The sequence below is a fragment of the Cavia porcellus genome, unplaced genomic scaffold (assembly GCF_034190915.1).
Source record: "Cavia porcellus strain 051 isolate PalLab524CR breed Dunkin Hartley unplaced genomic scaffold, mCavPor4.1 scaffold_23, whole genome shotgun sequence".
NCBI lineage: Eukaryota > Metazoa > Chordata > Mammalia > Rodentia > Caviidae > Cavia > Cavia porcellus.
This window is the reverse complement of record NW_026947506.1, coordinates 43,697,775-43,714,751: the sequence shown is the minus strand read 5'-3', so window position 1 is coordinate 43,714,751 and position 16,977 is coordinate 43,697,775. Positions and strand designations below refer to the sequence as shown.

General features: G+C 36.6%; 1 long non-coding RNA gene across 1 annotated transcript in view; it reads right to left on the bottom strand.

Moving 5' to 3' along the window:
- Positions 1-16,977, bottom strand: part of LOC134472529 (uncharacterized) — a 164,661-nt gene that overhangs the window by 75,746 nt on the left and 71,938 nt on the right. The gene's annotated exons all lie outside the window — the stretch shown is intronic.

Here is a 16,977-nt window from a genome sequence, read left to right as displayed (position 1 = left end):
GGAAGCCCCAGGTTGACCTAGGCCCCTGCTGGGCCCACCCTTCTACAAGAACACCTGCCTGGGGTGCCCAGGCAGTCCTGGGCCTCCTAGCACTGCCACCATTGGGCCAACCCCTCATTGGGAACAGCTGGGACACCCTGGAAAACAATCCACCTCATACTGCCACCAAGGAAGACCAGGGACACCCCAACACTCCTGTCTTGCTTGGGACTGCTGCTACTGGGCCCACTCCTCCACAGAACACCTGGGACACCAGTGGCATGACTGATCACATAGGACAGCCATGGTGGGCTCTTCTTTGGGGAATCCACCCACGACCTGGACCTAGCTAGTACTTCATATGGTCTTTTGATTCAACCCCTTCTTCTAGAACTTGGACTACAGTGAATTACCGTGCTGGCTGGATGGGAGCCTAGGGAACCCCTCACCCAAACAGAAGACCTCAGCAGGCTCTAGTCAGTGTGGTAAGTTTGCCCCTAAAACACAGGTCTGCCGTGGGTAAATAGGAGCAGAAGTGAAACTCCTTCCAATTGGTAAGACCTTGATGAACCTGGCAAGAGAGTGGGTAATCCCCTCTTCCACACAGAGAACATCAGACAGGTTGAGGAGTGTGCCACTAAGGCCTCCCCATCTTAGAGAAAATTAAAAGAGCTCATGAGACCCCGCTGACACATTAGGGCCTCAGCTGACACAAACACTATGGACAAGGAGAGCTGGTGACCTGCAACAACCTGAAGACATAGCAACAGCAGAAACTAACAGTTAACCTACATCTGCACTTTTAGGTTGGTTAGTCCAGAAAGAATATAGGACTCACCCAACAGGCCCTGTAGGAGGAATTCAGGTGACTGGCTCTCCTCTTCACCGTGATACCCAGAAACTGGTCAAACATCAACCACACAGTAGGACCCTCAAATTACCACTACCGATACTTCAGATTGTTGGGATTCAAAGACCAAATATTTACCCAAAATGTGAAAATGACAAAATGAAGAGGAAAAATGCTATCTCAAACATCTAGTCCATCAGGGCAAGTACAAGTGACAATGAAATACAGGACTTTAAAACTCACACACCGGGAATCTCTGAAAAGAGAGCAAATGAAGTAAAGAAAAAAAGAATCCATGAGGCTATAGAAAAAATAAAATTAGAAATAATGTCTTATCTAAACACAAAAATAACAACCTTGGTAAATAAGTTGCTCATCATAGCTGGAGAAAAAATAGATTAAAAAATACAGGAGCATGGGAAATTGATCAAAACGTTGAAGGAACAATGCAAAAAGCAAAATCCATACAACAAATTCAAAGAGTCATCCAAGTAATAAAAAATTCCATTGAAAGTTAACAAAACCATTTAAATGAAGATGAGGATACAATTTCAGACCCTGAAGACAGGATCACAGATAGTGATCACGAAAGGTTAGAATTTATAAAAACAAAAAGCAGCATGAAATGACAATCCAGCAGCTTCAACATGATGCCAACAGAAACAACATAAGCTAATAGGCATCAGTGAAGATGCAGGAGTCAATGCAAATGACATAACTAAAATATTCACAGAAGTAATGGCAGGAAATTTCCCACACAAAGGGAAAAAATTTGATATACAGAAACGTGAGGTATACACAATGACAACAGTCACAAGCAACACAATTTACCCCAGACATGCAATAATTAACATCCAAGACACACAGCATAAAAACTGAATACTGAAGCTGTTAGAGAAAAGACACAACTCATCTATCAAGGGAAGCCTATTAGAATCACAGCAGACTTTTCGGCACAAAACTCCAATTTAGGAACACCTTGGAGTGAAGTATTTCAAGCACTAAAAGAAAACAACTTTCAACCCAGACTGATGTTCCTAGAAAAACTGTCCTTCAAACCTAGTGCACAAACAAGATACTTCCATGACAAAAAACAACTGACTAAATTCATGTCCACAAAACCAAACCTAGAAAGAGTACTGAAAGACATACTAGATAGAGATAAAAATGACCAAAATCTACAAACAACAACAAGAATCCACCAGACTGGACGAGAAATTAAACAAGGAAGAAAAGCAGGAGACCAACAATAGGAACACAACACGGCAAAGTCAAGCCAGCACGTATTGGTGATATCCATAAATATAAATGGGCTCAATTCACCAGTCAAAAGAAACATAATGACAGAATGGATCAAGAAACAGGATCCCACAATATGCTGTACACGAGAAACACATCTGACTCAAAAAGAAACTCATAGGTTAAACATCAAAGGGTGGAAAACAGTATTCCATGAAACAGGAAGCCAGAAAAAGACAAGGGTAGCTATTGTGTTTGCAGACAAAGTGAATTTCAAGTCAAAAATGGTTAAAAGACATAAAGAAGCCACCACATACTTTTTTTTATTTTATTTAAAGTAAGACTAAACTAAACAGCAAATGAGTAGAAATAATACATACATTTAAAGAAAAAATAAACAGTAGGAAATCACTAGTTGATTTTTACATACTATCCTCTGACAAATAGTTGTTCAAGATACAAAAGTGGAACATATAAAGTGGGAATTCACACAGCGACACTGCAAACACTTCTGTTCAACAATCCAACAAAAACTTAGTAATATGCCACACACATAATTGTAAGTGGAAAACAACAAGACTAAAACTAAAAAATGTAAAAATACACACCAAATAGAGGAGGACCCAACTAGATAAGACAAACACTAACGGACATGAAAAACCAAATGCACAAGAACACAATTGTAAAAGGAGATCTTAACAACCCACTGTCACAAAGAGATAGCCCAACTAGACAAAAAGTCACCAAAGAAACAACTGAACTGAATCATACCAGTGAGCAAATGGACTTAGTGGATGTTACAGAGTCTTCCACTCAACCACATCAAGAGTATACATTCTTCTCAGCTGCACATGGGAAATTCTCCAAAACAGACCAAATATTAACCCATAAAGCATTCCTAACTAAATGCAAAGTAAGTGAAATTAACTCATGCATAATATCTGATCATACTGCACTAAAATAGGAAATTGATGGCAAAAAAACCCCTGCAACACCTGCATAAATACATGGAAATTAAATGATAAAATTCTGAATAACCAGTGGCTTACAGATGAAATTAAAGAAGAAATAAAACAACACCTACAATACAATGAAAATGCAGACACAACATACTATAACCTATGGGACACAATGAAAGCAGCCCTAAGAGGGAAATATACAGCAATAAATAGTCATATAAAGAAAATGGAACAAACACAAATAAATAACCTCATGCTACATCTCAGCTTCTAGAAACACAAGAGTAAGACAAACACAATGTTCACAGAACAGAGGACCTTGTAAAAATTAGAGCAGAAATTCATGCAATTGAAACTAAAAATTACAGAGATTTAATGAATCAAAGAGCTGGTTTTTTGAGAGAAGAAACAAAAATGATGAACCCTTGGCCAACTTTATCAATAAAAAGAAAGAAACATCTCAAATCCACACAATAAGGACTGAAAAGAAGGAAGTCATTACACATCCCATGGAAATTCAAAAGATCACAAACACCTATTGGGAAAATCTTTACTCACATAGGGTAGAAAACAAAAAGAAATGAACAGATTTCTAGGAACATATGAACTAACAAAGCTCAATAAAGAAGATGTACCAATTTTGAACAACCCAATATCGGCTACTGAAATCAAACATGTGATTAAAAACTTACAAAGAAAAGCTCAACAAAGAAAAGGCTCTGATGGATTCACAGCTGAATTCTTTAACAAATTTAGAGAAGATTTAAGGACAATACATGTAATACACCACATCAACAGAGCCAAAAATAAAAATCATGTGATCATCTCAATAGATCCAGAAACAACTTTTAATAAAGTCCAACACCTTTTCATGATTAAAAAAAAAACCTACAGAAATTTGGAATACACAGTATGTACCTCAATCTCATAAAGGCTATCTATGACAAACCAACAGCCAATATTAGACTAAATGAACAAAACCTGAAAGCCATCGCTCAAAAATCAGGAACAAGACAAGGAAGTCCACTACCACCACTCCTACTCAATATAGTTCTTGAAATATTAGCCAGAGTAATAAGACAAGAGGAAGAAACAAAACGAATAAAAATAGGAAATAAAGAAGTAAAGTTATCATTATTTCAGATGGCATGATACTCTACATAGAAGACCCCAAACACTCGATTAAAGGACTGCTAGAGGTAATAAAATAATTCAATGGAACAGGGAGATACAAAGTCAGCACTCCAAAATCAATAGCATTCCTGTGCACAAACAAAAAACTCCATGAGAGAGAAATTATGGAAATATACCCTTTCACAATAGCATCTAAAAAATGAAATACCTAGGAATCAACCTAATGAAGAATGTAAAAGACATACATGCTGAAAATTATGCTATGCTAAAAAAGGAGATTGAAGAAGGTATTAGGAAATGGAAGGACATATTTCTTTGGTTAGGAAGAATCAACATTGTGAAAAATGGCCATGCTCCCAAAACTGTTATACACATTTAAGGCAATCCCAATCAAAATAGCATTAACATATCTTACAGATCTAGAGAAAATATTCCTAAAATTCATCTGGAAACAGAAGAAACCTAGAATAGCAAAGGCAATTCTGGGCAACAAAGATTAGACAGGAGGCACCTCAATTCCTGACTTGAAGCTGTACAACAAAGCCACAGTGAAAAATCAGCATGGTACTGACAAAGAAATAGACCTGAGGATCAATGGAACATATTAGAAAATACAAACACAACTGCTAAAACACTCAGCCATCTTATAATTGATAAAGGGGCTAAACAAATTCACTGGGAAAAAAAGATAGCCTTTCTAATACATGGTGTATAAAAACTGGCTTCCCACATGACAAAGACTAAAAATAGACCCATGCCAATCACCATACACTAAAGTGAAAATGGATCAAGGATCTAAATATTAAAACAGAAACACTAAATCTACTGGAGGACTAGGTGGGTATAAATCTTGAAGACATAGGGGTTGGGAGAGAATCATGAATAAAATGCAAACCACACATGCAGTACTTCAAAGAAGCAAGAACTGGCATCTCATATTACTAAAAAGTATTTGCATTTTAAAAGGAATCACCAACAAGGTGAAAAGAAAACCCACAGAATGGCAAAGAACTTTAGCCAACAATTCCTCAAAGGACTTATATCCAGAACATACAAAAAACTGAAAACCTCGAGCCCCAAACTCAAAGACCCTCTCCATAAATGGGCATCAGAGATGAACACACAGTTCTCAGGTAAAGATATACAAAAGGCACATAAATATATGAAGAAATGTTCCACATCACTGGTCATTCGAGAAATGCAAATTAAAACAGCCTTGAGATTTCATCTCACCCTGTAAAGAATGGCTGCCATCAAGAAAACAACTGGTAACAAATGTTGGCGAGGATGCAGGGAAAAAGGAACATTTCTCCACTCTTGGTGGGAGTGAAGTCTGGTGCAACCACTGGGGAAATCAGTATGCAGGTTCCTCAAATTCTAGCAGTGGAAGTTCCATTCAATCCAGCTATTCCCCTGCTGGGCATTTTCCCAGAAAAATTACAAAGGTCATGTCACAGTGATATATGTACACCCATGGTCCTAGCAGCACAATTTGTAACAGCTAAATCGTGGAAATATCCAGGATGCCCATAACCCACTGAGTGGATGAAAAAGATGTGATATTTTTATATAATGGACTATTACTCAACTATAAAAATGTATGATTTTTTAATAGAGAAAAGAGATTCAATTCTAACATCCAAATATAAGATTGAAAGATTAACCAGTTTTGGTTTCTCTTCAGTGTGAACCCATCTGAGTTTCTTCAGATAGACCCTGAAGTGACAAAGAAATAAAAAAGTGATTTCATCAGTTGTCCATATTTGTTCATCATAACAAAAACCAAAATGATGCTGACAGAAAGCAAAAACGATTTTGAAAGCCTGGGTGCACTGGCTCATTCCCCAGTACTGGGGAAACCTAGACAGCAGGATCACTTCGAGTTTGAGGCCAGCCTACTTACATGGTGAAACTCTGTCTCAAAAAGTAAAAAAAAAAAAAAAAATAGTAATTTAAAAAAAAACTGAAGCTATGGGCAAAGATTACAATTTATGACTGCATAAAAGAAAGAAAGGCGCTGGAGGTGATTCACACAAAAGATAATTTTAAAACTATAGAATACACAGTAGATTATGAAACACTTTGCTAAATTGGAAATTGAAAGAGAGAAGCCAAAGATATGCATGGAAGGAGACGAAACAGAGAGAAGAGATTCAAGCTGAAGAAAAAGCCAAACAGGAAAGAGAGTGGGCAGAAAAATTTGGAGAAAGGTCCAAATGATTGGCTGAAAAATCTTACTGAGACCACAAAAATTGAAATGCAGTGGTATGAGATCACCTAGGTGAAATCACAGAACCTTCCACCACCAAGGTCTCTTTCTTGCTTAGAAGGACTCATTTTTTTTACCTCACATCCCCACCCAAACACGGAAGTATCTTTCCACAGCCCTTAACTTGATGTTTTGTACTTCACTGAATTGTGATGTTGAGAAACTTCATGTATGGCTTGTGGAAATAATACAGTTAAGCACATTGCTTACAAAGGTAGAACAAAATGCTAAATGTAGCACCTTAGTTAAATTTCTTTAGCCATTTAAATGGTGTGATATTATTTACATAGCAAAAATAATTTTCACAAATTACTGCCTTACTTAGGTTCCAGTAAGTTCTGTTCAGAATAAATGTTGATCTGTCAGATTCATTCTAAACTGACAGATTGAGTCTTAGACAATATTTCATGAGAAATTTGCAAATCAAATGGTCCTAAGTCAGGACATACTGAATATGCTTCCTGTAAATTTGAAAAAAAAATAATTAAAATTTAAAAAGTATGATTTTGAGGCCTTCACAGGTAAATGGAGACAACTTGAGACTATCCTCATAAGTGAAATAAATAAGAATCATATTTATAAATATCACATTGAGTCTCTAGTGTAAAAAGAAATAGGAACTGTAGGGTAATAAAACCCAAAATGTGTAATTGCTATTGTAAAAAAGAAAGGAAAAGAAGGTGCTCTAAAGCATATAACTGCATGTATGTTTAAGTGTGTAGGGTTGATAGCCTTATTACTAAGTTTTTGTTGAATTGTTGAGCAGAACTGTTTTCAGTCTCACTGTTTGAATGGCCACTTTGTATGCCTTAATTTTGTAACTTGAATAACTATTTCTAAGAGGAAAATATGTAATTTATTAACTAGTGACTTCTTACTGACTTTTTTGAAATTCTGTATTATTACTACACTTTTTTCTGGCTTGCTTTTTGTCTCTTTAAATAAAATTTAAAAGAAGAAAATGTGGTATCTGTGCACAATGGATTCTTTCCATAAAGAAAGATAAACTCAAGTCATTTGCAGGAAAATCAAGACAGCTGGAGACAGTAATGTTAGGTAAAGTGAATCAGACACACAAGCTTAAGTATCTTTTGTCTGTCTTATATCAGAAATTCAACATATGAATACAGTCAAAAAGAAAGGCAAAGGCTAAAACGGAAAGAAAAACTTGTCCAATGCAGCATGGGCAAAATATTAAAAAGTGTAATTTCATTTATTATGACTGCCATGTATTTTATATGTTTGTGGCCTATTTACCTTTAATTTGTATGATAACTAACTTTATAAGGACTTACGGGAAAATGAATCTGAGGCTAGCAAATATGGGAGTCAATGGGGGAAAAAAAGAATTGAGATGTATTATGTATATGTACCAATTACCCACAATCCTCAGATTACCAGCAGGTGGCGACAGAAGTATGCTGTTAAGTCCCCTGGTTTTCTCTGCCTGCCTAAGAACTCTGACAGCATGCTGTCTACAGCAGAGAGTTTCAGAAAAGGCTACCTCCTACACTTGTGCAGGAAATCAGCTTACTGAACAATTCACAGTATAAACATAAACAAATGTTAATTTTCCTTTGGTTTCCCTCTTTAAATATGCCAGTGGTCTGCCCAACTGGAAACCCACCCAGTCCCCAGCATGACGTGTTTCACTGATTCCACTTCTTTCGTATGTGTGATGCCTCACTTCTTCTAAGGCTTGTTTACTTCAACATTTATGTCACTACTTAGGAAAGCAGGAGCTGAATAGAAGATTTGCTTTACTTTTACTAGAAGAATCATGCTGGCTTGTTCTCCCAATACTCTTGCTTTCACAAGCTTTTCTGTAGTTTTAAAATGTCCTTTTCTTCTCGGAACAGCACTTCTATTAAATAACATAACTTCTATCAAATAACAGCACTTCCATTAAGATTCTTTTCTTTTCACACACATTTGCAAGAATATTAGTTGTTGGACAGAAGATACAATGTTAGGACTACTGACATGCTGCATTGTTTGGAGTCCAATGTCTGGCACTAAGAATGTAATCAAGAAACTCAGGTTATTAGTTAATTGAATGAGTCCTATCCTGAATAACAAAGTAGTTTATATGTGGCATTGTACACAGTCTGTAAGTTCTTGAGTAAGCATATATATAAGACCCAGTGTGAAATACAATGGTTAAGACTAGTGAGATGGGAGTTGATACATGCCAATTAGGTGAAATTCTTGTTTGACATAAGGAGAGCAGAATGAAGAGAATAACAGACTGAAAAGTAGTTAAGGGCACTTAACATTTCTTTTTCTAACCATTTTGAGCAATAAGAAATCAACGAACCTCTTCAAAAAGATCATCAAATGGCCAGAAAAAGGAAACAAGTCCTCCAAATTATCACATAGTATAAAAATATGTTTAAAATCTTTGGCCATTATTTTTATTCCTCCATTTCTATGAGAGATATATATTCTTTATCAGTAACAGCAATTTTTGAGTCATGACATTAATGATGACCTCACTGTTATTCATGTCTATAAATCTGATTACATCTTGGAGAGATTTATTTTCCAACATACTCTAGAGCACCCATCACGTTGAGTTCAAGCACATGCCAAAAACAAGATAGGAAACCAGCAGAAAAGTGTCAATAGTTCACAGTAAGGCAAAAAATATCTTGGATAAGTCTACATTGTAAAATTTGCAGAACTGTCAAGAGTGGTCTTAAGTTTAGAGGCTTACCATATTGTAAAGGGGATACTAAGAAGAACCAAAAATGGGATCTCACCTCATTAAAGAGCTTTTATAGAGCCAAAGAAATCACCAACAGAGTGAAAAGACAACTCACAGAGTGGGAAAAAATTACAGTCAAATGGCCCTCAGAAAAAAAGGCTTATATCTAGAACATATACAGAATTGAAGAAAATCAGATCCCCCATATTCAAAGACTCAACCCAAAAATGGGTATCTGTAAAAAAAATAGTAAGAACTATGGGAGTAATAAAACCCAAAATGTGTAGATTTTGTTGTAAAAAAGAGAGGAAAAAGAGTGCTCTAACGGATACAACGGCAAGTGTGTTTAGGTGTGTTAAATAGATGACCATATTAATTTTTTTATTGGATCATTGAACACAACTGTTTGCAGTCTCACTGTTTGAATGTCCATTTTGTATGCTTTGATCCTGTGAATTGAACAACTATCTCTAAGATGATAACGTGTAATGTATTAACTGGTGATTTCTTCCTTTTTTGTTTTTTGTAGTTCTGTATTACATGTACCCTTACACTGTTTTGTTTTGTTTTTTCTCTTTATCCTTTTAAATAAAAAAAAGTATCTGAGATGAGTACACAATTCTCAGATGAACAAATACAAACAGCAAACAAATACATGAAAAATATTCAGTGTTACTAGTCACTTAACACATGCAATTTAAAATAACACTGAGTTTCCGTCTCACCCCAAAAAGAATGGCTATCATCAAAATATCAACTGATAACAAATGCTGGTAGGGATGTGAGGAAAAAGGAACCCTTCTTTACCGCTGGTGGGAGTCTAGATTCGTGCAGTCACTGTGCAACTCAGTACAAATTCCTTTAAAATCTAGAATTAGAAATCCCATTTGATGCATAGATTCTTCTTCTGGGTATCTTTCCAGAATGAAAAGTGTCATAGCACAGTGAAATATCTGCACCCATATTTATCACAATCCAATTTGTAATAGCTAAATTGTGGAAACAATCCAAATGCCCATAAAAAAGAATGGATAAAAAAAGATGTATTTTATATAATGCAGTACTATTCCACCATAAAGAACAATCTGGAGACTTTTATAGGTAAATGATGTAACGCGAGATCATACTCACACGTGAAATAAATTAGACCCACATTGAATGAGTAAAGAAGATCCAAAATGTACAATAGATATTGTGAATTGGGAAAATACTTTTCAAAGGAAAATGAAAACTGTGATGGGGGAAAAGGGAAAGAAGGAAGGAAAAAGGAAAAAGGAAAAATATATTTATACATAAGATAATTAAGAGAGTTTGTACAGCTAACTATATCAGTTGACTGAAAATACTGGTTTGTACTAATATGGTTTGCACAATTTGTCATGTCTATACCTTGTACTCTGAATGATTACTATGAAGATAACAATATATGAATGTAGTAATTTGAAATTGTATGCTGAAATTAAACAATGCAAAACAGACTCAAATCTCTCTGAACAAAGGATAATAGTATTGCTGTATTTCACATCATGATGCTAGGGAATCAGCACTGGCTACACAGTGTCTCTTTCCCTTCAAAGTTCATCATGCATTATATATTTGATTCTCATAAACTGTTTAGGACAAGTGCTATGCATCTATGAGTCTCTACATGTATAACTATGCTTTCTGTATCAGACAGAAAAACAAAACAAATTCATAGAGAAACACAAAACAAAAAAGACAAATAACAATAGCAAAGAGCCCAAAACATTGATGATATAGGCCTTCCAAACAAGGTGGTCGGAGCATAACTAGAGTTATTTTACATCATCATCTTCAAAGGTTCCCCAGATCACCACACAATAATATACACAATTGTTCCAATCCTGTGAATATTAACTTTTTTTCAAAAAACTTATAGAATTTGTAGCACAATCATCTGAGCTATCTTAAGTGTTTTTACATAATTTTAGATATTTTATCTTTTCCATTCCTCTATTTCCGTGAGATAGTATTTTTTCCCCGTTAAGCAGATTCTTATCCATTCACTGTATTTATTGAGTTTTTTGTATCTTATGTACTCTTACCATTTCTTACACTAGGGAGACTACATGGTATTTACACATGTGAGTTTGATGTATTTCACTTATGAGTACAGTCTTAAGTTGCATCCCCGGAATGGTCAACACATCTCCAGTTTCACACCCATTTTGCCTCACCAAGAAAACCCCAGCAAAACTTCTATATTTAGCCATGTATTGCTATTCCATCTAGTTTATGATCCTCTACCTCCTAGTAGTTTGTTTTCTTTGTGGTTGGATTCTAGGCTACCTTCTCAGAATACTTCCAAGGCCCATAAAAAGTTGCTTTCATACTTTCCTATGGAACGATGATCCTGATTTTCTCTACCCTCAATGGCTTGTTAATCTGATAATCAGGGTTCTCATACCACTCACCATAACACTGTCGCAGCCGCATCCACCTCTGACTTACAGCTTTTATCTTACAAACCAAGGAGGATTAGCCAGTCACCATCATACCACTGCTGGCCAAAATCACTGGATCTTAAGTGTGCTTACAACTGATGTTGATTTGGTGCTCTCTATATTGTATCATAGACATTAATGGCAAGGCTCAGCATTCAGTCAGAAGTTCATCATTCTATTTACAGCCAGAAAATCTCAATTATCAACCTTGCTATGATATGACATTCTTTCATCCTCCCCTTTGGGACTATGCGTCAATACGATTACGTACAGGGGCCAGGTTTGGACAAACCAAGATAACTACATTTATGTGAACACGTTCCATAATGTGGTCCATAACTTGAAGGATTTTTTCACCCTGAATTTCACCATTCCTTCCAAAGAGTCAAACATGGGTTTCCAGACCCGTGCAAACCCTCCACAAGACTTTACTTCCTAATACTCGATTTCTCTCTCTCTCGATCTGCTACTTTACTCCTCCCTTTCCTGTCATACTCTCCTTATCCCAGCTCCTTAATCACACCTTCCAGTTCCTAAGACCCACTGCTCAGACACTCAGCACTACAAAATTTCCAATTGCTAGTTCTGTCTGCCTTCCAGCAAGATCTATACATGGTCAATCCTGTCACCCTAAACACCTCTGCACTCCAAACTAACCCCAAAGCCAATACTGTGGGGTCTTTGAGTCTAGATCCAGGACAACTATGGCCAAAAATCCTTTCTTATATTTATCACCTTAATCCCTCCAAGTCTGCCTGCCAGGTGGGAACCTTACCCCTTGCACGCATCTTGACACTATTTTAGATACTTCAGGGCCCATGTGCCCTCTCTATGGACAGTTTATTGACTGTGGGAAGGGAGCAATCACCTGTCTCCCATCAACATGGCACAGCCCCTGTACTCAGGCAGTTGTAGCACTACAAGTCACACTTCACACTAGAGCTCAAATTATGAGGAGTTTACAAACTCCATCTTCATTCACACACTATCAAATTTTTCCCATGGCAACACCAGTTACTCCAGTTCTAACATAGAATGGTCTTTTCTTGGCTGCTGGTTTGGGCACCAGAAGTATTGGAATGGCAACTCACTTTTATACTCAATTGTCTTTTGAACTAATATCATGCATTTACAGTGTCTCAAAGTCTGCTAGTCTCCAAGATCAAATGAAGTCACTAGCCACTGCAGTCCTCCAAAACCACCAAGTCCTTCATGTCCTGACAGCTGAAAAAGGTGGCACTTGTGCCACACTAGGGGAAAAATGCTGCTACTTCATAAATGAGTCACAATACTTCAAGACCTTGTTGCCAGTATACAAGAAGGAGTTGATGGCTCCTCTTCCTGGTATTCGTGGGGGCCCATGTTACATTCTTGTGCCCCCATCATCCTCCACATTTTAGGTCCCTTCATCAGCTTTCCTTTCTTGTTACTAGCAGTACCCTGTGTCTTTAAGCTTTTTGAAAGATTTCTTCAATCCAGAATATGGGTCCTCACCACCAGAGATAATCTCATCCTGGATGACAGCCAGACTCTACATGGTCATCAAACATAATCCTGAAAACAATGCCAGTCCCTACCACAACTACCACAACGTCCCTGATCAGCAGCAACAGTCTAAGAACGTCAATACCTTCTATCAACCAAAAGACAGAATGATGGGTTCCATGCATGAAATTCTGTCATGCCCAGCGTAGTACCTTTCCAACATGGTGCTGGACCCTAAAACAGTGTGTACCTCCACTACTGAGTTGTGTTCTTCCATGCCCCAATTGAACTTTCTGCTTTTCAAGTGCATGCCAGTATCTCCCAATCAGCTTAGAATATGTCATTCTGCCTGCACCCTTCTAACTCCACCTTCCGTCAAACCAAATAAAAACCTGATGGCTTCTTTGTCTGCATCAGAGGAATCTTGCAATTCTCTTCAGCCCTCCTGTGCCTGCAATAAAGGACTTTTTCTTTTCCTGCCCTTGTTTTTCCACTGAAAAACGAAGAGTGATACAGAAGTAAATAAAGAAGAAATACCTAAATGGTCTCAAACTGTCAGAAAGCTTCCTTGTTGAAATCCAAAATACTTTCAAATTGCAAAAGAAAATACACAGGCATATGACAGTTAAAATGCTAAAATTCAAACACAAATGCTTAAAGCTATGCAGGGAGAAACAACATGTTACATATAAGGAATCATGATATGAACTTCAGAAAGCAATAAGAGGTTAACTATAGAGAGAAACCAACATTGAGGCTGTATCTTTCATGTGAAGGGAGAACATATCAATGACAAAATAAGATTTTCTATTAACCAGAGTGCTCTTTCAACAATGAAGTCAAAATCACAATGAGGCACTAATTACATACAAGAAGTGAACAATAAAACTTCAAATGACAACTACTGCTGAGGATCTGAAAAACTTGGAACTGAAATCACAAAATTTTCCCTGAACTGACTTTCCAAGCAGATTAGCTATGATAAAGTTACATATGCATCAATAATGTGACTAGAACACTCTAGAGGTAGGTGTTTCCTGGAAAATAGTGAATATTAATTTTTAAAGAGGGATGGAGAGACAAGGGATAAAGAAGGGAACTGAAATATATTGTTTATGTGCACGTTTCCTATAGTTAACATAATCATATACTGCAACATACACTAACAAAGGCAAAATATTATTCAATGCAACCTGGTGAGGAAAATATACAGTCACTTATTTCATAACTAACCATGTGAGAAACCAACCAGAAGGCCTACAAACAGGTGAGAGAATATACTACAGTGCATGAAACCCCCAAAATACAACTTGTTAATTAAAAAAAAAACATGCTAGGGATTCACACTGCAGTATAGATGAGCCTTCAATACATTTTAGTTATGTAGAGGAAATCAGATCCCAAAACATATGATATTATGTGATTCTACTTAGAGTGTCCAGCAAGTGAAAATTTGTGCACTTACAAATATCACTCGTTGTCTCAGGATGGGGCAGAGAAGAAATACAAACCTGGAACACAAGACAATATTTTGGAGATGAAAGAGTTCTTTATGGGAATGTGAAGGTGAATATGTGGCTATACAGTTGCCAAAACACAGAAGATAATATTGACAGAAACAAACAAAAAGGTGACAACACAAATGATATCAAGAGGCCAATTACAGAAGTAATAGCTGAAAATTCCCCAAACATGAGAATGCAAACTGACATACAGATCAGTGAAGCATAGAGACTCCAAATAGCCATAACCAAAATAAAACACCCACACGTATAACAGTCAGCATCCAGAAACCCAACGTAAGAACAGAATATTAAAACCTTATAGAGAGAAGAGGCAGATTACCTATAAAGGAAAACCCATCAGAATCACAGCAGACTTCTCAGCACAAACAAGGAAGTCAAGAAGAGCATGGAGTGAAGTATTTCAGATCCTAAAGGAAAATGACTTCCAACCCAGACTGATGCGCCCTAAAACACTTGCCCTCAAAATGGATGAAGAGATAAGATACTTCCATGACAAAGAACATCTGAAGAGCTTCATGACCACCAAAACAAACCTGCAAAAATACTGAAAGGCACTATAGATAGACATATGAAAAAACCACTAAGCAAGGCAAACAATTAAACACTGGGGAAAGGTTTAGAATCAACAGCAGAAAGCTAACATGTCAAAACTAAACCAACATATAACAGCTATAACCATTAATGTAAATGGCATAAAGGCACCAATTAAAAGAAACAGGCTGGCACACTAGATCAAGAAACAACATCCAACCATATGCTGTATGTAAGAACCCCATCTAAGCCAAAAGGAAAATTATAGACTGACACTCAAGGATGGAAAACAATACTCCATGCAACAGGAACCCCCAAGAAAGCAGGGATAGCTATTCTGTTTGCAGATAATGTGAACTTCAACACAAAAATGATCCAAAGAGATAAAGAAGGTCACTATCTACTACTTGGGGGAAATTTCAAAAAGACATAATAGTCTTAAATATATATTAAACAAACGTGGGTGCACTCACAAATAAAAAGAAATATTAACAGAAATAAGAACCAATAACAAAATTATAACAGAAGACCTTCACATGCCATTGATATGATCAACTAGACAGAAAATCACCAAAGAAATAACAGAACTAGATCACACCTGTGAATATATGTACTTGGTGAACTTATACAGTGTCCGACCCAACAACACCAGAATATACATTCCCTTCACAAAACGTGGAGCATTCTCTAAAATAGACCATATGCTACCCACATAACATGGTTGAGTAATGCAAAAGACTTGAAATTCTTACATGCATTTTACTGGATCATGGCACCATGAAATTAGAAATTAGAAAATCACAAAAGAAACTGCAAAAACCACACAAACACATGGAAATTGAATCATACATTCCTGAGCACTCAGTGGATCACAGAGGAAATTTAAAAAGACATTAAACAATACCTACAAGCAAACAAAAATACAAATTCATCTCACTGGAACCTGTGGGATGTAATGAAAGCAGTCCTCAGAGGAAAATTTATTATGATGAATTCCCACATCAGGAAAACAGAATGAACACAAATAAAAAACCTGATCCTACACCTCAAACATCTTGAAAAACAAAAACAAGTCAAGCCAAAAGTTAAAGAAGGGAGGAAATTATAAATATCACAGTAGAAACCAATGCAATAGAGAGTAAGAAAATGATACAAAGAAGCAATGAAATAAAGAGTTGGTTCATTGAAAGAATAAATAAAATTGGTAAGCCCCTGGCCAACCTTATTAAAACAAGGAAAGAAAAAAACTCAAATTTATACAATAAGGAATGAAAAGGATGAAATCACCACAGACCCTGTGGAAATACAGAAGATCACCGATACCTATTTTGAACTCTCTCTCTCTACTCTCATAGGCTTGACGACACAGGAGAAATGGACAGATTTTAGGAAACATATGAATTACCAAAGTGGAACAAGGAGTTGTAAAACTTCTGAAACAGCCACCAAAATAACTTAGTGAAATTGAAAATGTAATTAAAACCTTACCAACAAAGAGAAGCCCATGTCAAGATTGATTCACTTCAGAATTTTACAAGACATTCAAAGAAGAATTAATGCCAACACTCCACAAACTTCAATGAAATTGAAGGGAAGCAATTCTTCCTAATTCATTCCTGGAAGAAAGTATTACACTAACACCAAAATCAGAGAAAGACCAAACAAAAGAGAGAACCACAGGCCAATCTCCCTAATGAACACAGATGCAAAAATTCTCAGTCAATTACTGGCAAACAGAATGCAGCAAACCATCAAGAATAGTTTACACCACGACAAAGTGGGATTCATCCCAGGAATGCAGGGATGGTTCAACATACACAAATCAATAAATGT